This window comes from Carcharodon carcharias, chromosome 4 (assembly GCF_017639515.1).
Source record: "Carcharodon carcharias isolate sCarCar2 chromosome 4, sCarCar2.pri, whole genome shotgun sequence".
In the NCBI taxonomy this organism is placed as follows: domain Eukaryota; kingdom Metazoa; phylum Chordata; class Chondrichthyes; order Lamniformes; family Lamnidae; genus Carcharodon; species Carcharodon carcharias.
In genome coordinates, this window is record NC_054470.1 from 104,076,528 (window position 1) to 104,101,555 (window position 25,028).

At 42.9% G+C, this 25,028-nt stretch overlaps 1 long non-coding RNA gene across 1 annotated transcript in view; it reads left to right on the forward strand.

The window, feature by feature from the left end:
- Window positions 1-22,739, forward strand: part of LOC121276886 — a 110,419-nt gene extending 87,680 nt beyond the window's left edge. The window contains exon 3 of the long non-coding RNA XR_005942746.1: window positions 22,676-22,739. This is a non-coding gene — a long non-coding RNA (uncharacterized LOC121276886). The remainder of the gene's footprint in view (window positions 1-22,675) is intronic.
- Window positions 22,740-25,028: the final 2,289 nt, after the last annotated feature.

The window sequence follows — 25,028 nt, forward strand, 5'->3', positions numbered from 1 at the left end:
GATTTGTCCTGCTTTTTGTGTACAGGACATACCTGGGCAATTTTCCACATAGTCAGGTAGATGCCAGTGTTGTAGCTGTACTGGAACGGCTTGGCTAGAGGCATGGCAAGTTCTGGAACACAAGTCTTCATTATTATTGCCAGAATATTGTCAGGACCCATTGCCTTTGCAGTATCTAGTGCCTTCAGCTGTTCCTTGATATCATATGGAGTGAATTGAATTGGCTGAAAACTGGTATCTGTGATGCAGGGGATCTCAGGGGGAGTATATTCTATGCCCTTGCCATCTTCAGTTCTTCCTCCAAGTGGTGTTCAACATGGAGGAGAGTGATTCATCAGCTGAAGGAGGGTGGTACGTGGATATCAGCAGGAAGTTTCCTTGCCCATGTTTGACCTGATTCCTTGAGGCTTCATGGGGTCTGGAGGTGATGTTAAGGACTCCCAGGGCAACTCCTTACTGACTGTATACCGCCTCTGCTGGGTCTGTTTTGCTGGTGGGACAGGATGTACCCAGGGATGGTGATGGTGGAGTCTGGAACATTTTCTGTAAGATATGATTCCATGACTAGTCTGTGAGACAGTTCTCCCAATTTTGGCACCTAGATGGTAGTAAGGAGGAATTTGCATGGTCGACAAGCTTGAGTTTACCATTGTTGTTTCCGCTACCTAGATCAACGTCAATGCCGGGTGGTCCGTCTGGTTTCGCATTGTAGCAACTGAGTGGCTTCCTAGGCCATTTCAGAGGGCCCTTGCTGTGTGTCTGGAGTCACATGTAGGCCAGACCACGTAAGGACAGCAGACTTCCTTTCCTGAAGGGCATTAGTGAACCAGATGGATTTTAACAACAATCGGCAGTGGTTTCATGGTCATTGTTAGACCCTTAATTCCAGATTTTTATTGGATTCAAATTCCACCAGCTGCCATGGTGGGATTCAAACCCGGGTCCCCAGAGAATTACCCTGGGTCTTTGGATTTCTAGTCCAGCAACAAAACCACTATGCCATCACCTCCCCTTTTTCTGTGGTTTATCTGATAATTTTAATTTGACAAATCCATGTGAGAAACAATATATAATTCTTCTCCCTCTTCAGCATCCAAGAAAGTACCTCTGAAAATCTTTACAACTTTCCTTGTTTTAATTAAAATGCTGTGCACCTTATGATAATGCAAGTCATTACTGATGACTAGAACATCTTCCTATGTAACTATTTGCCTATCCTCCCTGTATGAGATTGTCAACTAAAAGATGTTTCTGTGATGTTGATCTGTTGTCTTGTGAGGAAACATTTAGTGGTAAATACTGAGATTTCCAAAAATGATCAACCAATGCTCCACTATGTTCATCTTCCAGCATCTCCATTCTGCAATGTCCTGTCTTCTGGTGTTCCTGTTCCCCTCTTCCCAGCCCACAAAATGCAAGACCATTCCAGTCCACACTTAAGATTTACTCCCATTTTCAACCTGATATCCACCCAGTTCCATTTCAGAGAATTTAGCCCAAAAAGCTTTTACTGGAAGCCTATCTGCCCAAGGCAAAATGGTTTAGTCTCACTTGATCTATTGCTATTTTAAGCCTGTGCTTACTTTTCTCTGCTTATAGGTTCAATTAAATGATCTGCTCATGTTTGCACCGTCGACAGCAATCAACATTTTAGAAGACCTAGGTCATGTTTTTTAAAAACTTTCTGGTCGTTTAAGGGTGTCTGGCATAACAAGAGTTAATGTGGGATTGGAAAGCAGTACCACCCACATTGTGATGTAGAGAGACACATGACAGTAGACAGGACACAGAGTTATGTGGAGAAACTTGAGTTGGAGTCAACATGGTGTTGTCTCCTAGTTTCGGATATACTTTGTACATATAGTTATGTGTTATTAATAAACACAGGTCTCTGAACCTCTTAGTGAGATGTATTGGACAAACCCTTACAACATTTCACAGAAATATGTTGGGTTTACTAGACACGAGGAGGCCAGTCAGCCCATTATGTTTGTGTTGAGTCTTTGCTAAAGCAGTAGAAAGCAATTGATTGGCACCCCACCCACAAACATACACTTCCTCCACCACCGATGCACAGTGGCAGCAGTGTGTACCGTCTACAAGATGCACTGCAGGAACTCACCAAGACTTGTCAGACACCACTGTCCAAACCCATGACCACTACCACCTGGAAGGAGAAGGGCAGCAAATAAAGAGGCACACCAACCACCTGCAAATTCCTCTCTAAGCAACACTCCATCCTGACTGGGAAATATATCACCATTCCTTCATTGTTGCTGGGTCAAAATTCTGGAATTTTCTCCCTAACAGCATTGAGGGTGTACCTACACCACATGGACTGCAGCAGTTTAAGAAGGCAGCTCACCATCACCTTCTCAAGGGCATTTAGGGATGGGAAATAAATGCTGGTCTAGCCAGCGATGTCCACATCCCATGAATGAATAAAAAAAGCTATGCTCTTCCCCCTTAACTCTGTATCTTCCACTGCTTCAACAATCTTCTTTTTAAAGATTGAATGGTCCATGCCTCAACCATTCCCTGTGGAAATGTATTCCATGCTCCAATAATCCTCTGCGTAAAAATCAAATCTCCTAACCTTTAGCCTCACTCTCCCTATATCTTTCATGTCTTTTCTAAATGAGGATGACTGGAGTTGCACTAACCCTTGGCCTCACCATTGTTCTGTGCAAATTTATCATTACTTCTTTGCTCTTGCACTTTACACCTCAATTTGTAAAACCCAAAATGCTGTTAGACATTTTAATGGCTTCATCTATCTGCAGTCGTGTTGGCAAGTTGTTATGCATTTAAATGCCTAGATCTCTCTGTTCTGCCGCAAATTGCATCTACCCAAAAGTACTCTGGTCAGAGCACACCTTGAGCAATGTACTGAGTTGTGGCCACCAAGCAAAACGTTCATGCCATGGAGCAAAAGCAGAACCATGAGTCTGATGCCGAAGGAGAAAAACTGAAAAAAGCCGGGCTTTTCAATTTTGAATTATTTTATTCATTTATTGGATGTGGGCATCACTGACTAAGCCAGCATTTATTGCCCATCCCTAATTGCCCTCGTTTAGAAGGCATTTAAGAGTCAACCACATTGATGTGGTTCTGTAGTCACATGTAGGCCAGACCAGGTAAGGATGACAGATTTCCTTCCCTCGAGGAAAATCAACAATGGTTTCATAGTTAAAATTAGACTTTAATTCCAGACTTTTATTGAATTCAAATTTCACCTTCTGCCCTGGTGGAATTTGACTCTGGGCCCCCAAAGCGTTATGGTGGGTCTCTGGAATACTAGTCCAGTGACAATACCATTATGCCACTGCTTCCATAGTAATGCATTACAGGAGCATTGTCAGACAAAATTTGATACTAAGACACATTTCAGCATGAAAATGGTGCCCTATAGAATCTCAATGTTGCAGCACAGGAGGCCATTCATGCCTGTGCTGACTATCTGATTAGTGTCACACCCAGTTTTTTCTCCAAAGCCCCACAAAATTTCCTCTTCTAGTAATTTGATTTTGAAAGTTATTGTAGAATCTGTTTCTGCCACACTTTGAGGCAATGCATTCGAGATCATGACAACTCTATCCTTATGTTGTTGTTACATGTGGTTGATAATTTCCCTCCCTCAAGTGAATGGTTAGATTAGGTAAAGTGCATAATGGAGCAAATTGCATGTTGCTGATTAACGGAACTGGCTCAGTGGTTTGGAGGATAGATATTGGGAGCAAATGATTGGCTGCTTTAATTATCATTCTCTCTATGTCCAACTCCCTTTTGAAATATATCATTGAATCTACTTCCACCTCCCCTTAAGGCAGTGTAATCCAGGCCATAATTTATTACAGTAAAAATAATGTCCTCATCTCCACTCTGACTTCTGAAGCTTCATGCTCTCGTCTGGACCTGAAAAAAATTTATTAATTTTGCTTCCAATTTCCACCCCTCCATCACTTTCATACGGTCCATCACTGACACTTCCCTTCCCTTCCTTGACCTCTCTGTCTCAATTTCTGGTGATAGACTGTCTACCAATATTCATTACAAGCCCACCAGCTCCAATAGCTACCACAACTACAACTCCTCACACCCTGCTTCCTGTAAGGACTCCATCCCATTCTCTCAGTTCCTTTGCCTCCGTCGCATCCGTTCCAATGATGCCACTTTCCTAAACAGCGCTTCTGACATGTATTTCTTCTACCTTAACCAAGGTTTCCCACCCATGGTGGTTGACAGGGCCCTCAACTGTGTCCGACCCATCTCCTGCACCTCTGCCCTCGCACTTCCTCTCCCTCCCAGAACTACGATAGGGTCCCCCTTGTCCTCACTTTTCACCCCACCAGCCTCCGTATTCAAAGGATCATTCTCCCCCATTTCTGCCAACTCCAGTATGATGCCTCCAGCAAACATATCTTCCCTTCACCCCCCCTCCTGGCATTCCATAGGGACCATCCCCTCCAGGACACCTTGGTCACTCCTCCGTCACCCCCTACACCACAACCCCCTCCCATGGCACCTTCCCATGCAATCGCAGAAGGTGCAACACCTGCCCGTTTACTTCACCCCACCTCACCATCCAAGGGCCGAAGCACTCCTTTCAAGTGAAGCAACGCTTCACTTGCACTTCCCTCAATTTAGTCTACTGCATTCCCTGCTCCCAATGCGGTCTTCTCTATATTGGAGAGACCAAACGCAGATTGGGTGACCGCTTTGCGGTTCACCTTCGGTCTGTTCGCAAGCATGACCCAGACCTTCCTGTCACTTGCCATTTCAACACACCATCCTGCTCTCATGCCCACGTATCTGTCCTTGGTCTGTTGCAGTGTTCCAGTGAAGCTCAACACGAACTGAAGGAACAGCACCTCATCTTCCAATTAGGTACTTTACAGCCTTCCGGGCTTTACAATGGGTTCAACAACTTTATACCATTAACTCGCTCCTCCATCCTCACCCATTTTTGATCCCCTTTTTTCAAATATTTGTTTTTAAATTTTTATATATACATTTTTTCCCACCTAATTCTATTATTATTTTTAAAATTTATTTCCATTCATTGTTTTATCCCCACCTTAGAGTGTATTTTGATCCTTGCTCCCACATTGTCCCCTCCCCCGCACCACACCCCCACTAGGGCCATCTGTCACTGGCTCATCCTGCTTTCTAATCTTAATGTCACCATTAGCACCTCCTTTAGCCAGTATCACCACCATCAACACCCCTTTTATTTATGACATCTTTTGCAATCTCTCCTTTGCCTCCACCTATTGCTGGCCTTCTATCTAGCTTCACCTGTCCCACCCCCCTTAAACAGTATATATTTCACCACATTTCTACTTCTCTTCAGTTCTGAAGAAGAGTCATACAGACTCAAAACATTAACTCTGTCTTTCTCTCTACAGATGCTGTCAGACCTGCTGAGTTTTTCCAGCAATTTTTGTTTTTGTTTCAGATTTCCAGCATCTGCAGTATTTTGCTTTTATCTTGATTCACAACTGTGTTGACATTTGTCCTAATGGTCAGGAATTCTGTACAATGTGCTATGTGCCAATGTTGCAATCCTCTCACAATTAAGTGCCTGCTTTAGTTGTAAGTGAGAGCAGCTGTTATTAATTGGGGAAAGGTTAGGGCATTACTCTTTAGTATATATAAGAACTGGTTTCCACCTGTGGGGAGGGGGAGGAGACAAAAGGAAAAGTGGAGGAGATGAAGGGGAAAAGGGGAGGAGACAAAGAGGGAAAGGGGATGAGAGAAAGGTGAAAAGGGGAGAAGACAAAGGGGGAAAGGGGAGGAGACAAAGGGGGAAAAGTGGGTCTGCGCCTGTGTACTCTGGGTTTTGTGAATAAACCTATGTTGAGAAAAAATGGCTCCAGATTCCTCCTTTGTTCATTGAATGAGCAGCAAATTATAACCCCACTGTTCAAAACAAGTGGAATCCTTAAGCATACATACAAATAGTGGTCCAATTAAGGCCCCAAACACCATTTTCATTTGTTCCACTCCACCAACCATTAGACATACAATGTTGGGAGGCAGTCATCTTCAGCGATGACTAAAGCTTCCATCAGGTCAAGCTGGAAGGAACATTTAAGGACATTTTCCTTGCAGTCGCTGGTGAGTATTGCAGCCGAGTGAGTCTTCCTTCTGTGGGCCCACAAAAGTACTGCAGCCAGCTGCTGGCCCATGCTGGCCTCTCTCCGGACTTTTCTCCTTCCTCTACCCAGACCACCCTGCGAGCTGGCTCAGAATAGATGCTGGCAGATTTCCCACCCAACTGCACTCAGCAAGCTGCAGCAGAGTGTCTGTTTGGCACCAGATGTTTGGCAGATGCATTTGTGAAAACCTAAAAGTGGTTCTGGCCTCCTCAAGCTGGCTTTGGGCAAGTATCACGGTAATTACATATCAACTTCTTAGACCTTGTCATCAGCTCAAAACATGCACAAACCCTTGTCAATACTTCGGACAATTTGACCTTGTCTGTTTATCCTTTTTCCACATTCTTAATCAGAAGCCTACACAAATGGACTTTCTACATCATTGGATGATAATTCCAGCTTTTATATATAGTTTTTTTGTCAAATAAGAAAATATTTCACTGTTATGTAGAGACAATGTAGTCATTTTTCAAGCAACTTAATTTATTCCACGTTAATCTTTTCAGAAGGTAGCTGTGCGACTGCATTTTTCATTGCAAAATATGATAGTAATTAATTCTAATTTATTAACAGAGGTGAGCACAGTTAGTTGAGTTAACAGTGAGGAAAAATAATGAATGATCATTATTTGATTGACTGCTTTTCCCTATTCTCCAACCAATGCACCATATATTCTACCTTCACCAATTGTAGACAGCAATCAGAGCATTTTCAATTATGGTGAGCATAAAGTCTGGACAGAGACCCAAGTTCACAGGTTTAAAAGGAAATGTAACCAGTTGGGTCACCAATGGCAAGTTCTATCTGTGAACATATTCCACCTCAGTCAGCTCAGGGGAAGTTTACTTTCATGGAGACACAACACTTTAAGTTTGTTCGTTGTCAAGGAAATTGAAAAGCACCTTATCCGCCATTCTATTCGGAAGCCTTTTGATCCTTGTCTGCCTGTGTCGAGGGTGATAAAAGAGATACATAGGAACATGGGCAAACAGATGTTTTGAAACAAAAAAAAAGGCTACAAGGGCAGTCAGATTTGTTAAGAAAGCTGAAGTGAAGAGATCAGGATGATGGAGGTTAGCTAGAAGACATTGTCGAAAAGTCAAATAAGATGACTCACTGATGTGGTATCAATTATCAAAGAGAAGTTGTGCTCTTTTAATTAAGTGAGCAGCTTTGTAACAACTGTTCTCTATGTTCACCTTGCTATGAAATTGAACAGTTGATTGTTTCCCATCAGGCCTCACCTTGCCAAGTGTTGGCTTGACTACCTTTAGAGAGATTGAAGGAGCATTTTTATGAAAGCCACAAACATCCAGTCCTGATCACAAGACAGTGCTTTTGTTACATCTCCGGGTTAGGTTGTTATATTAGTAGATTTAAGGCAGGATAGGGTATCTCCCATTAGAGTAAGATGTTCAGACCACTTAGTGGAAAGATTGAACACAAGAGGGCATCTAAGGGAGACCTGAATTTACAACAGGGGTTCACTTGCCTGGGCTGCAAGCAGGGAGCCCACCTGATGCCCAGCTTTATCTTTCCTGCCATATGTTGGAGAGCAGCTTTAACTCTGATTAAAGTCAACCTTGGTAGAAAGCACGTCACTCCTTTGTGACAATGCATTATTGTCCTCTGACTGCAGTTGGGTTCTATATGCACATATTGAATATGTGTTCAAACATAATGTTTTGTCTGGCGGTATCAGTGTGATGGGCAACTTGAGCAGGAAGTTTTTGAAGGTTATAGGGTAAACTGCATCAGCGATCACAGCATAGTGCCTTGCCAAACAAGTTGGATAATCACATGCAGAGGCAATGCCACTGATTTACAGTCCTCCTGACTTTTAAAAAAATAATATCAGTAAAGGGTCATGATTGGGCCCCTGACTTCCAAGCCCAATTTTCCAATCTTTCAGTTGAGTTTGACAGCCTGTTGGGTAGCCCCACCCCCACCTCCCCCCGCCCCCCCCAACCCTAACCCCCAACCCCCGCAATTATCTCCTAGTAGTATTTTGCACAGGATCATTGGGATTGTTGTCATTTCTTCTACCTATGTGTTATGAACAACTCCTGATGCTAAAATCAATGAGACTATTGCTTGTCTAATTCAATAGAATCCCTTTCAATTTTTCTTTTGCCTTAAAAATTATCCCTGGGTAGTCAGACCTAATGAAGATCATCTAATTGCTCTACAGTAAAGAATTCACCCATAATTGGATTTCCTAAATCCTCAAGGTGTTTGTCGTGATATTGTACATAGTAATAAGGTACCATACAGAGAGAATGGGGATTAAGAATAAGTTCTTTATTTATGTGATTCACAACAGTTCTCCATCTCAACATTCTAACTTTATTATGATACCCTAATTAAGGATTATATAGAATTGCATAGAATGTACAACACAGAAACAGGCCATTCAGCCCAAATAGTCTGTGCCAGCATTTATATTCCAATCAAACCTCCTACTATTCTTTCTCATGTAACTTTAACAGCATAACCGTCTAGTCTCTTTTCCCTCATATGCTTAACTATCCCCCCTATAAATGAATTTATACCATTTCCCTGTGGTAGTAGGTTCCATATTCTTACCACTCTCTGGATAATGAAGTTTCTTTTGATTTACCTATTTGATTTTCTTTCCCAGTAGGAATAACCTTGTGGTTCTGGTATCATCCTTGTAAATCTTTTTGCATCCTCTCTAATGCCTCAATATCCCTTTTATAACATAGTGACCAGGGTCACACACAACACACCCAAGGGCAGAATTTTACGCTGATCGGGCGGGCATGCGCCCAACTCGATTGGATGCGAAATCGCATAAGATAACGTCGGGGCAAGTGTCCAGATATCATCCCGCGCTCGCACTATATTTCGGCTTGTTGGTATGCGTAAAAGTCGGAAGTGCGCCCGCCAACAATTAAGAGGCCAATTAAGGTTATTAGAGGTGCAATTGTCTCCGAATTTTTGTGGTCTCTCCAACCTTACAGTTGACAGATGGGCGAATTTGCCAGGTGGATTTTGCATTTTTCATGAAAACTCATCCGAGGGCTGGATGAGGTTTCTGTTATTAAATGAAAGAAAAAGAAAAATCTATAGACAGCATTTTTTATCATGTATATGTTCAGGTGACTGGTTGTGGTGCTTGGACATTTTTTTCCTGATGTAAGAAACTTTATTTAATGTTTTTCAAGCCCTCAGCTCCCTGAGGCAGCTCTCTGCTTGCCTGCACTCGTGCTGACATCAGCACCCCCCCTTCTCCTGCCCCCACCCCGGCAGTTCTGAGCTTCTCAGCGAGTGCTTCACACTGGCTGACCATTAATTGTCCAGCCAGCGTGAAATTGCGGTTGGGGGGTCTTCGCTGTCGGCAGTCCGTTTCCCGCCCGATCCTGGACCTGCCGATTGCACCCACCTGCTGACCTAAAATTTCTACCTCAAGTCTAGCCAAGGTTCTATACAGGTGTAGCATAATTTCTCCACTTTTCAATTCTATCTCTCCTGGCGCTTGGTCTATTTTTGTAATGGCCTTATTAAGCCTGTGTTACTACCTTCAATGATTCATGTAGTTCTGCTTCCTGAACCCTTTGCTCCTCTACCCAGTTTTGATTCTTATTTTCTAAGTTAGTTGTGACCTCTTTATTTTTCTTACCAAAATGTAATAACTCACATTTATCTATACAGATGATATGATATCTATCTATTTGATTTTCTTTCCCAGTAGGAATAACCTTGTGGTTCTCGTATCATCCTTGTAAATCTTTTTGCATCCTCTCCAATGCCTCAATATCCCTTTTATAACCAGTGACCAGGGTCACACACAACACTCCCAAGGGCAGAATTTACTTGCAAATTTCAATATAGATAATATCATATCTATCATATATAATAGATATGATATTATCTATATTGAAATTTGCAAGTCTATTAATATCTTCTTGTTGAAGTCTGTCTTTGTGTTGACTATCTTTTCCAATTTGATGTCTGCCACAAGCTTAGAAATTGTGTTCTGATTCCAAATTCTAAGTTGGTGATATTAATTGTGAGCAGTAGTGATTCCAGCAGTGATTCTTTTGAGACCCTACATCCCACATTCTGCCATTCTGAATAGCTACCCTTTACCCCAACCTTTGTTTCTTTGTCTTGGAAGTCAGCTCATTTCCATTCTCGTTATTACCTGACTCATCAGTCTATTACCTATTATCCTTATCAAAGGCCTTTTGGAAATCTAGTTATATTACACTTCTGCATGATTTTTTTTTGCTTCAGAGAGCTCATGGCTTTCTCTTGTTCATCAGCGGTGTTTGGTTTTTTTTTGGAGTGGGACAAAGAATTAGGCCTTAGTTTCCTCCTGGAATAAAGAGCAATCCTGAGTTTCAATGACTATTTTTGTGTTGCTTGGTTGTGTTCTTGCTTCCAGGCTTTAATAGAACACTTCAGCGGTACTCATCATAAGAATACACGCAGACATTTAGACATTTCACACAGATAAACACACCCTGGTGAGCAATGCAAGTATATTTCAAAAATGTCTGCTTCACCACATTGGACCCCATTAAGCAAATATCATCACAACTGTCGCAAAGTTTAAGTTTATCTTCATTGTGCACAATAAAGCAACAAATTGCATTCATATGGTGTCTTTAGTATAGAAAAGCATCACAGAATGTTTTTTTAGACAAATTTGGCTCCAGCTACATTAGGAATATCGGGACAGGTGGTCAAAATGTTATTCAAGGAGGTATGTTTTAAGGAGCATCTTAAATTTGGGGATGCTAATGAGTACAGAAAAACTGGAATTACCCACTTGTTGAATATTATGATGAAATTATGATCATAGGATCAGAAGTAAGCCTTTTAGACAAAATATCCTGCTGTATTCTAGCCCTCTAGAAATAAAGGACAGCATTCTATTAGTCTTTTTTTCATTATTTTCTGTACTTGTTCATGATAGTTTAATGATCCACTTAGAGGGAGCCCCCGAGCCTCTTTGGACTTCTCCTGTTTCTAGCTTTCCATCATTGAGAAAGTACTCTGATCTATGCTGTTTAGGTCAGAAATAGATGACTTCACAGTTGTCTATGTTGAAGTCCATTTGCCATGGTTTTGCCCAATTATTTAATCTATTCAGAGCTCTTTGTAATGTTATGCTTCCATCTGCATTGCTTACAAGCCTGCCTATCTGTGTCATCAGCAAATTTGGATACGTGACTCTCTATCTCATTACCTCTGTCATTAATAAATACAGTGAATAGTTGAAACCCCAGTACAGATCCTGGTGGAACACTGCAAGTCACATTTAATTTCCTCAATGTTAAGAGATAATTTTACGTCAGCTGTAAATCGCAATTAAAGCCTTAAGATGTTACATAACGAAATTGAATAAAGGCCTTTATTATAGACCAAGGAACATGATTTTCCTCCCTGTTGTGCTGTACTTATTGCATCTGCAATTCAGATATATTAAGATGTGTAGCATTGTAGAGAGGAGATTTCAAAGATAATAATCATTTGCACTAAAGTTATCTTGAGCATCACTAATTCTCTCCAGAGTGAAGCTGATTGCATCATTGATGAAATTATAAGGCAGTGGAGAAAAGTAATATTGCTGATGTGAATCCAAATGACGACAGACACAATTTGCATGACAGGATATATGATCTGCGTGGAATAGCATGCCAGTTCAGTTGGCACCAGACTCTTGCATCAAAAGGTTATGTGTTCAGGTCCCACTCTAGCGACCTGATCTCATAATCCTGGTTGACGCCCCACTGCTTCAGAGAGGGAGTGCTGCACTGTCAGCGCTAATGTCTTTTGGATGAGCCGTTAAACCAAGTGCCTGTCTGCTCTCTCAGCTGGTTGTAAAAATTCCAGTCACCACTTTATTCCAAAGAAGAATGGGGAATTATCTCCCATGTCCCAGCTAATATTTATTCATCCACCAACAGCATTAGAACAAACTACCTTGCCATAACCTCATTATTATTTGCGTACTTTGCTGTGTGTAAATTGGTTGCCACATGCCGTTTATACAACAATGACTAAGGACAGAATCTGTACCCTCCCTTGTGGTGGGTTTGGTGGCAGGGGGCCCTCAATTGGGTGGGTGAGTGATGGTATGGGTGCCAACACCTTTCCACCTGCAGCCTGATTAAGTCTGTGGCAGGACCCTTGGACAACCTTCACCCACCCTGCTCCCCCCTCCCCCACCGCTGTCAATGTAGGCCCTGAAGTGGGCAATTAATGCCCACTTAAGGGCCTTATCCCACTGCCATGGTATTAACCCAGTGGTGGGCATGGGACTTGCCATCCAGGGAGTTCAAGAGTAAACTCTGGTGTGTTTGCTTGTGGGCTTCCAGGGGAGAGTCCTCCATTGTCAGGCACTCAGTGCTTGATCGAGGCACTCAGCATTGGGAAGGAAGGGCTTACTGTGAGGCACCCCTTGTCCTTGCTGCTGACCCTAATCCCCCCAACCCATGACCCTCTCCCACTGTCACTCACCTTTTCCTCCCCTCCCACCATCATTCACCTGTTTACCCCTCCCACCATCATTCACCAGTTTATTCCTCCCACCATCATTCACCTATTTACCCCCCCACCATCATTCGCCTATTTACCCTTCCCACCATCACTCATCTATTCTCCCCCCACCATCACTCACCTGTTCCCTCCTCCCCCACCACCACTCACCTGTTTATCCCCAACTGCCACTATCACTTATCTGTGCATGGGACTCTCCGCAATCCAACGACACACATGGGTATCATTTTGGCAACAGCTTCTCCCTCCCCGGTGGCACTGCTGAGTACAGAAGAGCTGCCAGCCTTTGGTTGACTGACAACTTTTGGTGGGTGGGTCTTCAGGCCCCACGGTACTTGATCCCCAGGAAAAGTCCACTACTGGCCTGTTAAGTGTCTGAACGGGACAGGAAACAGTGGGCCTTCCAAAAATGAGATAATGTGGGGATCTCGCTGGGGGTAACCGACTCTAGGGGGGAGAAACCATTAGGAAAAATAAGGGACACTTTGGCACAGGGGACTGTATGGCCCTATGAGGGGGTGGGTAGGGATGCTGGTTAAATTGTGACAGCAGGAGGGAAGGCTGTCCAGACTGTGGGAGTCAGGGGTAGGTGGTGGGGGTTGTTGTTGCTGGCCAGCATACGAGAGTTGGCGGGCTGGTTTGCAGTTGCTGTTGGAACTGTGGGAGCAGCGGTTGGGGAAGATGATGAGCATGTGGGAATTGGGGTGTGAGCAGTCAGGGCTGTGGGAGCAGGACATTGGTAGCAAAGCACGCTTCTGCTGGAAAAATCTGAAATACGGTACAAAGGCTATTTTGCCGACCACAACCCAAGACGAGGGCACCCACTTCAAATTCAGGACGGCCCTGTAAGACCCAGAATGGCTGGTCACTCTGATCTTGGTGCTCCAACTGGCAACCACCCCCGCCCTCTTCGCCTCTACAAAGGTTTTCACCCTTCATTTCACAAGATAATTGCTTAATTTGTTGTGACGTGATTTGCAATGCCTTGAGGTCATGGCTATATAAATACAGGTTTTTTTTGTAAAAGTATGATTTCCAATCTTCAAGCAGGAAATAACAGAAGAGATGCTTAGATTACAGAGTTCAGAAACAATATAACAACATATGGAGGAAACTTCAAGTTCCAGCAATGGTTCTGAATGTGTTAAATAAACTATATTCAGTGAGCAACTGAACATCAGCCCATAGGATTCATACTTTGCTTCTGCAAATGCATCAAAAGTAAAGTGTTAATTGTTAGGAAACATATTTAGTGGCATAATAAGAATCTAGCTAGCAAACAGCCCATTCTTCTTTGTACTAAAGGGAGTTGTCTTCTGAATAATTACACATTCTCAAATGTTGAAATGTTTCTTGGTTAATTCATGTTACCGTGTTTTATGCTTTAAAACTGCTGGTTGGAAGGCAACTGCGTGTAACGTTTTGATGCTGTACACTGTTGATGTTGCACCCTACCAACACAGACTGCAGGGGTACTAGGCAGATTTTCAAGGCAACTGGGGAGAGACAATAAATGCTGGTCTTGATGCTTACGAACCATGAATAAATCGAAAAAATAATTTGAATTGACATCAAAGCGTTGTTCCAGAAGGATCACAAACAGGAATTGTAATATTCAGTGATGCTTAATGTTCTGAGATTATCACCTCCTGTCCACTTGTAAGCTACAAGGTTAAATACATAACCAAAGCGATGGGGGAGTGCAACAACAGAGAGAGTGCAGGATCCAGCCTTCATGCCCTGTGCCTTCTCTCATTCCTTTATTAAAACATTTCTGTAAAAGGCACAAACTTTTGTGATTTCTGCACAGATGAAGAGTTAATTCAGGTTTCCAGAAAGTTCTTAAAATGTAAATGAACATGGGTGAAGACCCTCCCTAGAAAAGATATTCAAAATGCCAAACTGTTTGAAGAATTTAAAACCCCATTGTCTGGGTATGAACAATTTAATCACTGTGCAAGAGTGACAGGTTGGAGGTTGATTTCTTTGACATTTCAGGGCAGAATACTCTTCATCAAGTGAAAATCTGGAGGGAACATCTGTCCTTACACAGTTCTTAAATGGTGCCAGATGTAATAATAAAGGACTGAAATGATACAACTGTTTATGAAGTGGTGCCTCATATCACACATTTAGAATGATATAAAGGCAAGGGATTGTGTAAACACGTTATGGGTTTATTTATTAAGGCTAGGCACATGTGACCAATTATACATGGCTGTAAAGCTTGAAGACACATCAGTATGAGGGTTATGTCACATGACACCCAGCTCTCCACTTTGGCTTTGACAAGGGGTGTATATTCCTTTGTCTGGGTTCTTGAGATTGTTAATGTTCCAAGCATTAAGAATTTGAAAGGAGTTTGCAGGTCCTTTCTCCCAGCAGACTAGTAGACTCCGATGGCCAGCCCTGGCTTCTGAAATGTAGATGGCCTTTGTATAATTCCATTTGAATTTTGGCTATTGGGTCATTAACACCTCTTCAGAGATAATGAGATGTCAGCTTTACTGATTCTTTCAGAATGTTCATTTTGTTCCTTGAAACCTTTTGAGAGTGTATGCTCTGCTTAAAAGCAAAGATAAAACTAAAACTGGATCACTTGACACACTTCCTTTCTCGTGAAGTCATGCTGCACTACCTTAAAGGTACATCACAACATCTCAGAATCCCAGTGCCATGGAAAACAATCCTTTTCTAGTGCCATAGAAACGGGAAAAAAAATCAACTGTGCACGCGAACTTGTTTTGAAGCCATACGCTACAAAAAGGGGTTTAATTTAAACAACCCTGAGTTCTCCTTTCATCACTTGTCTATAAACAGAAGGGTGTTTTGATTTTGATTTTCCCCCTTTGTAAGCAGTGTCACATTTCCCAATCCCTCGTTTTTGGTGTGATCCAATTTCTATTAACAACCCTACAGTAGACTCAAGATAGAGTAAGCTCAGGGGGTTAGTTTATTTGCACACACTCAAAAATGGGAGGAGGGTAGCAATGGGCCTTCCCTTTCACTCATACAATAAAAGAGAGGGATAAAGAGAAAAATATTTACAGGGCAAAAACCACAGAGTAAAAAAATATTGTTTTACGTGAGTACAGAATCAAAATTGAATGGTGTATTCCTTCACAGAGGTCGGCAGGTTAAAAATTGATGTTGGATAATTCCCTTTTCTAGTGGAGATGACTTTCATGATGAGATAGGCACACAGGGGTTATTTAATCTTGTAGGTGATGGTGTAGAAGTTCAGAAGTTCCAGTGGAAAGTGTGTAGGTGGGGCCAGGCATTAAAACCTGGACAGAGCACTTTTCTGTACTGCTGTTTGGTAGATGGAAGATGGCAGACTGAGCTTTGCGGTACAGCAATACAGTATAACTGGTTCTCCCAGCTAGGGGATCATGACACATGATTCCCACCTCTCCACTTTGGCTTTGACAAAGGGTGTATATTCCTTTGTCTGGGTTCTTGAGATTAGTAATGTTCCAAGCATTAAGAAATTGAAAGGATGTTGCAGGGTCCATTCTCCCAGCAGACTAGTAGACTCCGGTGGCCAGCCCTGGCTTATGAGATGTAGATGGCCTTTGTATAATTCCATTTGAATTTGGTCTCTGCAGCCTAGAGGGTCATTAATGTCTCTTCAGAGATAATGAGGTGCCAGCTTTTCTGATACTTCCAGAAAGTTCTTTCTGTTCAGGGTCACAGACAGACATAGATTCAGACTTTTTAAAGTCTTTGTCCAGTTTTTAACATCTTAGAAATTAGCCAGGAGGATATCTATATATTTTATATAAATATAGAGGATGAGGCCTTAGCATCTGGCACAAAGTTCGATGTTTTATTTTCATTCCACTGTGGCTGCAGAAGGTACATACAGACAAGGAACTGCAATGCCTAAATAACCCACAGAGGCATGCTAAGATTCTCAACCCACTGTCATGGACTAGGAGAGAGTGAGATAACTTCCTCCTCACCCCTCGGTCAACTGCAACAAGATGTATATTTAGAAGAAGTGCTTTAAACCTTTTGAGCATTGTGAGTTTCAGTAATAAACACAGAGCAGGTTTTCAAGTAATTTTGAATCAGAAGAAATGATGTTTATTCATACAACGCCCCAAAATATAAACGCAATGAAACACATTCACTCTGCACATGCATGCACACAACCACATACACATACACACACACATACACATGTAAAGAGGGATTCTAGAAACAAAGCTTGCATTTAGGTTATTAGCAGAAATACAAGCAGTAAATCACGGTTCAAATTTCAATTCTTTAATGTGCATGGATTAGTTCTCTCTCATGGTGTCTTGGATGGATGGAAGTTAGAAGCCTTTGGGTTTGCAGGTGAAGTCGTGGTCAAGCTTCTGTAGAGGTGAATCTTTGAAGCTGCAGCCAAGTTAGCCCCCCACTCTCTCTCTCTCTCTCTCTGCTTGGGTTGACTAATTGCTCAGGCAGGGTTCTGTGCTTTCTCCTGGAAGAATGCTCCCTCTTGTATCCTGTTGGTTTCCAGACTGCCTTGTCCCTGCCTGCATCTTGGAATAATAAGATTTTTCATCTGATGTCAGTTTTAGTCATGTAACCACATGATTAATACTTCCATTGTCCATGCAAACAATTCAAAATCAGAAGCCATTGCTACACAATGGGGGAGTCAATAATGGTTGTTCACTCCTGCTTGTGATAAACTGGTTTATCTGCATCTCTCTTAAGTGTCAAGTTTGGAGCCATTAAACCTGGAAGTGTATTGATTTTGAGCTCCTGTTCATACCGAGACAATGGGCCTGTAAATTCCACAATAGTTTCACCCTTTGCCTGTCTTTTCTTTGGAGGATCTGCACCCATGGGCACTAACATTTTAAAAACATTCCAGAGACCTGAGATAACTCTTTGCCTGTGCAGGAATCACAAAAAGTCACCTGGCCTCCAGCGGCCACCTTGCAGCACATTATCCAAATTTTTAAGGTCAATTTATACAATGTGGGCTTTTTTGAAAGCCTGGAATATATCTTTACGAGAAAATGGCGCCACTCTTTTCTGCCTCTGGTGCCACTTTTTATGATGCCATTGGGCCAATGCTACACTTAAAGATCTAGACATGTAGCTATCTTCCACTCTAGCACAAGAACACAAATTTTCAGTGCAGCCAAATATCCTTTACTGATGGTTGTGCTGTATTAGCCTCAAAAATATTTGTTGGTGATTAACAGCTTCCCAGTCATTACCTGAAATACATTGATAATGAATGCTCAATGCAGCAACTTGTATTGATATAGCACTTTTAATGTTGTTGAACTCTCATGGCACTTTACAGGGCATCATCAAACAGAATTTGATGTTGAGCCACATAAGAAGGATTAAGGTCAGGTGCCCAAAATCTTGGCAAAACTCTTAAGGAAATGAGAGGGGGGTAGAGAGGCAGAGAGGTTTAGAGAGGGAATTTCAGAGCTTAGAGCTGATGCATATGTCCAGCAATACTAATTCAATAAAAGCCGATGGCTAGAATTGGGGAGCATGGAGATCTCAGATGGTGTAGGGATGGAGGAGGTTTCAGTCATAGAGAGGGCATATGACATGGAGGAACTTCCAAATATGGATGAAAATTTTAAAATTGAGGTGTTGCCATACCACCAGCCAATATAGATCAATGAGTACAAAGGTGCTAGGTGAAAATGAGTTAGTGAGAGTTTAGAAACATAATGTAAACCGCGGAGTATAAGTCAATCCAGCGCATCAGGGGACCCCATTATTACGACCCCCAATATCATGTTTTTGCTTACACTCGATGTATAAGTGGGCCCTCATTTTCAGCCACAACATGCGGGACTTGCATTAACAATGACCTTCAATTTTTCTCCTCACAAATGCATGTTTTACTTACTGGTACCTTATAACTGGGCGCAATAGATCAAGCAGACAACACAGGCTATGTTGCAAGGTCAATGGGAGTTTATGACACCTCCACTCTTTGCACCAGAAGCAGGTGACATTTAAAAATGGTGAACATCCATGCTGGCATTTCACTATTATTCTCAGCATTTAAGTTCAAGTCTACCCACCCACCCACCCAAGGCCTTGATGGATTTTTTGAGGTATCAAATTTCAACTTATACGCCAACATCCAAGGTAGGAAAATTTGGATCCATAGTGCTAGTGTCTTTGGCTCTGCGGGTACTGTTTTAGTATCAAAAGAAGTGAGTCCTCACATAATAGTGACCATGAAACCATTGTTGATTGTCATTAAAAACCCAGTTGGTTCACTAATGCCCTTTAGGGAAGGAAATTTGGCAACCTTACCTGGTCTGGCCTACATGTGGCTCCAAACCCATAGTAATATAACTCTTAACTGTCCTCTGAAATAGCATAGCAAGCCATTAGGATAATAAGACATGGGTAACGAATGTTGGCCTTGCCAGTGATGCCAAAATCCCATGAAAGAATAAATTAAAAAAACACTTCCACTCACTTCTGGTGTGGCCTGTACCAAATGCCATCTTGGGGAAGACATTTGTTCAGTACCAGAAGTGTGCAGAGTAGGCAGGCCATGATGTCAATTCACGTTTAATGCAGTTTTGATGCCAGACCTGCATTTTTGACCTCACTGCTCTCACTAATGCTCCCTCTTAATTATGCACAACTGAACAGTGTTCACCAGCACAAAAGTTCCACCGCCAATGTTATTTAGAGGGATCATCAGCAACTTCCAGGTTCGTGGCTGTTCGCTTTCTGCTGGCTCTGTTTGAGTGTGTGGAAGTGCAGGGTGTTCCAAGGAATTGTTAACGATTGGCAAAATCTGCAGGGAGAAAGTGATCTTTGTGATTGCAAGGGTTTTGGGGACGCCATGCAGGCTATATAGTAGTAGCCCCCATGATGACAGCACGAAAAGGAAATGGTGCGGAAGCAGCAAATAAGATTTCAAGCTGCTGACAGAAGGGTAGAAAGGCCCTCAGAGGGAGGCTCTACCCCCCCTAGGGTTTGCCGAGAGCACTTCTCCTACTCCCAGCTAAGCCAGAAACAGGGTCTCAGCATCTCTGATTCATGAAGGAGATGGTCATACAGAACTATGCCACCTCTTGAAACCAGACCTACAGCCTCAGAGCAGGTTGAGGACAACACTATCACTGACTGTGAAGGTGACCATGGGCCTCAGTTTCTTTGTGACCGGATTCTTCCAGGTTTGAACCGATGGTGTCGCTAACACCTCCCAGCTCACTGACCATCGCTGCATTAGAAAAGTGACATAGGTTCTGTGTGCCATGAGAGGGGACTTCATTGGCCCCTCTGAGCAGAGAGAGGCAGGAGGAGCATGCACGTGGCTTTGCCAGGATAATGGTCTTCCTCATTTTGCAAGAGTGTCATCGACTGCACACACGTGGCTCCATGGGCCCTGCATCTCAGTGCTGACTTCTGCTGAAAACACAAAGCTTACCACTCGCTGAATATGCAGTTGGTGTGAAACTGAGCTGATGAATGCCCCATAATCTTAGCAGCTGCCAGGATGTGTTCATTCTGCACCAGTCACCTGTTCCAATAATCTTCCAGCCATCGTATCACACCATAACGTGCCAGCTGCATGACAAGGTCTATCTATTCGACACCTCACTGATGGCTCCTCTCATCTACCCAACAATGCTCAGATGACAGTGTTCCTATGCATCTGCTGCTCTTGACCTTCTAGGAGGCAGAAGTCGTGGGTTTAGGAGGTGCTGTTGCAGAAGTTTTGACAAGTTGCTACAGTATTGTACTATTGTAGCTACACCTTGTATTATGCAAGAAGCCACAGTGTGCCAGTGGTGGAGGAAATGAATATTTAAGGTGGTGGATGGGATGACGATCAAGTGGGCTGCTTTGGCCTGAATGATGTTGAGATTCTGGAGTGTTGTTGTTGAATTACTTGCTCCTCATTAATGTATGTAAGAGGTCTAATGCCTGTTCAGAGCTCCTCCCAGATATTCAATAGATCTGAGCCAGCCATGTTCTTAGGTACCTTCAGCATCATCAAAGGAATCACCACACTGTTCATCCACAACTTTACCACCTGGGCCATTACCTGGACTGGATCATCTGCCTGTTGAACAACTTGCCTGATTTCCATTCCATTGAATTCACTGGAATGAAAATTGGTCAGGTTCTCCAATGGGAGATCTGCTCAGCTAGCCAAGTTGTAAATGACCCCTAGCCCTCCCTCCAGGACTTTCTTTCATCTCTCTGAAGGGCGGTGCCACTCAAACAAGAAATAAGTTATTAACCTCTAACAAATGGACACAACCCAAAGATATAATACATGACATGACTGAAAATGATGCTCCCACTTAGCTCGCAGCATGAACGCTGCCAGAGGAGACAGGAGAAATCCATTTGCAAACTTCTGGGGCTGGATTTTCAATCCAGGGTCAGGAGCCCGACTCCTGGATCACTTTCGTGTCCTGACTCCATACCCTGCCTCTGTAGCTGTCTTCAATACAGATCACCCAGTTGGGCCAGAAGTGAGCTCAGTGCCCAATTAATGATACCAACCATTGCCAGGAGGCAAGAACTGATTCCTGAGGGCAATCCTTAAAGGCAGATGACAAGCCAAGACTGGGTTTGCTGCTGTCTTGCAAAATAGAGGTGGCAGGAGATCAGAGGGCCAGCAGTCTCATGGCTCAAAGAAGTGGCCAAACAGCCAAAGAGAAGGTTTCCTACCTGCTCTGATTGAATAACCCTTTTCACCAAAAAGTTTTCTTCAGCATTAATGTGACTTGATGGCTCCATGCATTATGTCCAACAGCTGTGCATCAATGTGCACCAGATTGTTCAGCCTCACCAATTTGTGATTTCAACATTGTCTTCTAGCCCTTCCCAGCCCAGTAACAAGAGAGTTCTTGGCACCCCACATCCCACTTTGAAAATTCCAGTGCATCCCAGAGGCGCTGCGACACAGGCATACCATCCGGGAGTGCAGTTCTCAAGGTGTGTGGGTGATTGAAAATCAAGCCTCTAAAGTTCACAAAAGAGCAAATGGTTGTGACTTTACTCTCCAGTGAACATTAAAAAAGCACAGCTTAATGGGTTCTCTCTACGCTTTACCACTGAGATTTGTGAAAGGAAGGCTGACTGGAGAAGTTATTTTATGGACTTTCTCCTAATTCAGACCTGTCTAAACCTCAACTCCCCAGCTTACTAGGAATTAATTTCACTGTGACTTGACGATAATCACAAAGTGACCTACCTTAACTTCTGCATATGATCAAATATCAACTGAATCCTCCTGATAGTGGAAGGAAAGCAGTTACTCAAAGGTGATAAAGATAAAAAGAAAGACCTGGATTTACATCACTGCATTCACAACTCCAGGACATTCCAAAGCCCTTTATAATCAATGAAATACTTTTGAAGTGTTGGAAATGACCATAATACTGTCCAAGTTCTTGTCTAAGGTTGCCTTTCTGTATAATTATAGTAGTGAGCAAGAGTTAAATGAACATAGCATTTGGCTTCCATCCACTAATTTATATATGAATCAAGAAAAGTTAACTCCCTGATGCTTCTAAACATTTGTGCATCAGGTGTTCCATGGACTTCACTCTGCAGTCACAATTGACAGTGGCCATGTTGGGGTAAAAAACATGGCCACTGTGAACTGGACTACATTAATGTGGTAACTGCATGCATTGTCCCTCCCTCCCGTCAATCACTGCTCATGTGATGTACTGCAGGGACTTCGACCAGTGAGCTCTTAGCGCAATCATGGGGTAGAGCTTTGGGACAAAGGATCGGATCCAGGTGCAGGCAGTCCGAGATGTCTTTGTTATAAAGTCTTACTGTTTCTTTACGAAACTTGTCTGCTCCATTGAGTCATCACAATTAATCATGCTTTCAATCTCTTTACAGCAACTACGAGGTGTACGTAATATTGCTGGTATCTTAAGGTTATGGAGAACAAATGTATTTTTGTAAAAACATCCATATGTGAAAGTTATACAGATTTTTTTTCTGTTACATAGAAAGCGATCCCTGCTGAAAGGTCGCTAGTATGTGTGATGAAACCAGATGAGTTCTGGAACCGACAGTGACTCTTTTTGACTTCTGCAAGAAGAAAGGTACGCAAAGGTAGGAGGTAAGTGAACACTGATGTGTTCTCCAACATTGGTGTTATATTATTGAAATGGTTTAACCTGGTTTACAGCTTGCAATATTGTTTGCATTCGTCATATTCAATGTTGTATTGCAGGAAACGTGGCAGCCAATTTGCACACAGCCAGCTCCCTCAAATAGCGTTGTGTTCATGACCAGATGATCTGTTTTAGGGATGTTGTTTGCAGTTAAGTATTGAAAGCACACAGGAAACATCTCTCCAGCTCCTCTTCAAATAGTGCAATGGGATTTTTTACATCCACCTGAGAGGTTTTACATTTCACCCAGCAGAGCTATTGTCTGCAGTACTCCACTATACCATTACAGACCTGCAATAACTCGTGCTTTCTTTACGAAGATTAACTTATAATTCTTTATTTCCTCATCGATCTTTATCTCCACCCCACAGCCCCGCATAAAGGGGTTCACTCAGGCTATGATACAATTCTGTGAATGTCAATTGCCCAACTCGATGTGTGAACCATAAGAGCAGTGATTGGCTATTTAATTGTGATAGTGGGGAACCAGGGTGTACTGTCATCAAGGATTGTTGGATAGGAACAGACACTTTAGTCAGTTTTTTCTACTTCATAACTGAGACTAATTATAAAGCTCCTACAGTCATCTCACTTAACCTGAACACAGAATGGGGAATTAAACATGGGATATTCATGCTCTGTTCACCTCAGCTAATTACATGATGACCTGATTGACCCATTGGGGGATACCCTGGGAGCCTAATCAAGTCTGATTTATATCAGACAAGATACAAAGGCCATCTCTGAGGCATGTGCTGTATTCTCAAAGTACTTGCATTTTCTCCATTCTAATTAGTTAACGAATATCTTAATTTGTAATGAAATACATAGCTAATGCTAAAGATTGTAACTGTGCAAGATAATTTTGTCCTCTTGCGCATCCCCAATTTCCTCCCACCCACAACTGATGGTGGTGCCTCCAACTATGTTGGCTCCAGAGTTCCCTCCCTAAACCTCTCTGCCTCTCTCTCCTCCTCCAAGTTGCTCCTTAAAGCCTACCTCTTTGACCAAGCTTTTGGTTATACCTGTCCTTATGTGGCTTGGCATCAAATTTTGTTTAAAAAATCTCCTGTGAAGCTTTGGGATAATTTACCACACCTGAAGCACAATAGAAATGTTGTATTTTTGTTGTATTTTTTCTTAACGTACTCAAGTGAGAATTGTGCTCTCCCCTTGTTAAGTCATGACTACATTCTACAGCTGTCTTTCCATAATATATTCATAATCGACCTAAAAGCAATTGAACCTTGGCCAAAGGAAAAGGACAATGAAATCGCACTGCGTGATGTTGAACCCAATTGTGTAGATTCAGGATTTCCAAGATGCTGCCAATACTATGTGACCCTGTACATTGCAATGCAGCGAAAGTAAATCTTTAACGAATCTTACTGGGATGACTAGTGAGCTTCTGGCAAACATAGTACAATGGTTAACATCACAATAGACAGGTTTTAATTTGGCAATCCTCTTCAGGGTGACCATTCATCCTGATTTTTAGGGAATCGTCCCAGAATTTGGCCACGGTTCCCCCCTCCCACTTCTTTTATTCCCAGGATGCCATTTTTCCCCTATTTCTACGATCTGGGTGACTGCTGGAAGTCTCCCCTTGCCACTGCTTGTGGGTCTTTGTCATGTTCAACTGTGTTGCTGCCATCAGCTACAAGTTTGGAGTAGGAGCCCCAGGAGAATTCGGATTGGAAGACTGGGAGTGTGCATAGAACATTATCCCTCAATCGATTGGATAATTATTAAGCACCGCCCTCCACGTGCTCTCACCAGCAGTCCCATCACCCCCTCCCCCACTCTCCCAATCATCCCTCACCTCCCCCTCATCCTCCCCCTGTCACGAGGTTGAAGAGCCCCTTCAGAGCTGGCCATACTGATGCTTTCAAAATCAAATGTGTTCCCAAAAACCACAGGCCTCTCGTCTCTTTTCATGTTAGGCCTGCTAAAAACTAACGTGGCAGGGGCAGGCGAGTGGGACCTCAGCATCCAGACTCCCAGCTGTGGAGCAGGGCTGGATGCTGTCGGCCTGGGAGGATGCTCGGTAGGGAACTCGGTTGGCTCTGTGGGCCCTGCTCCGAGGAGAAGAGATGCCCTCGGCAGGCTGGGGGTGGAGCCTGAAGCTTAAGGGGGTGGGGGCAGAGTCTGGAGCCCAGAGTGTGGGCTGGAGAAGCTGGAAGGC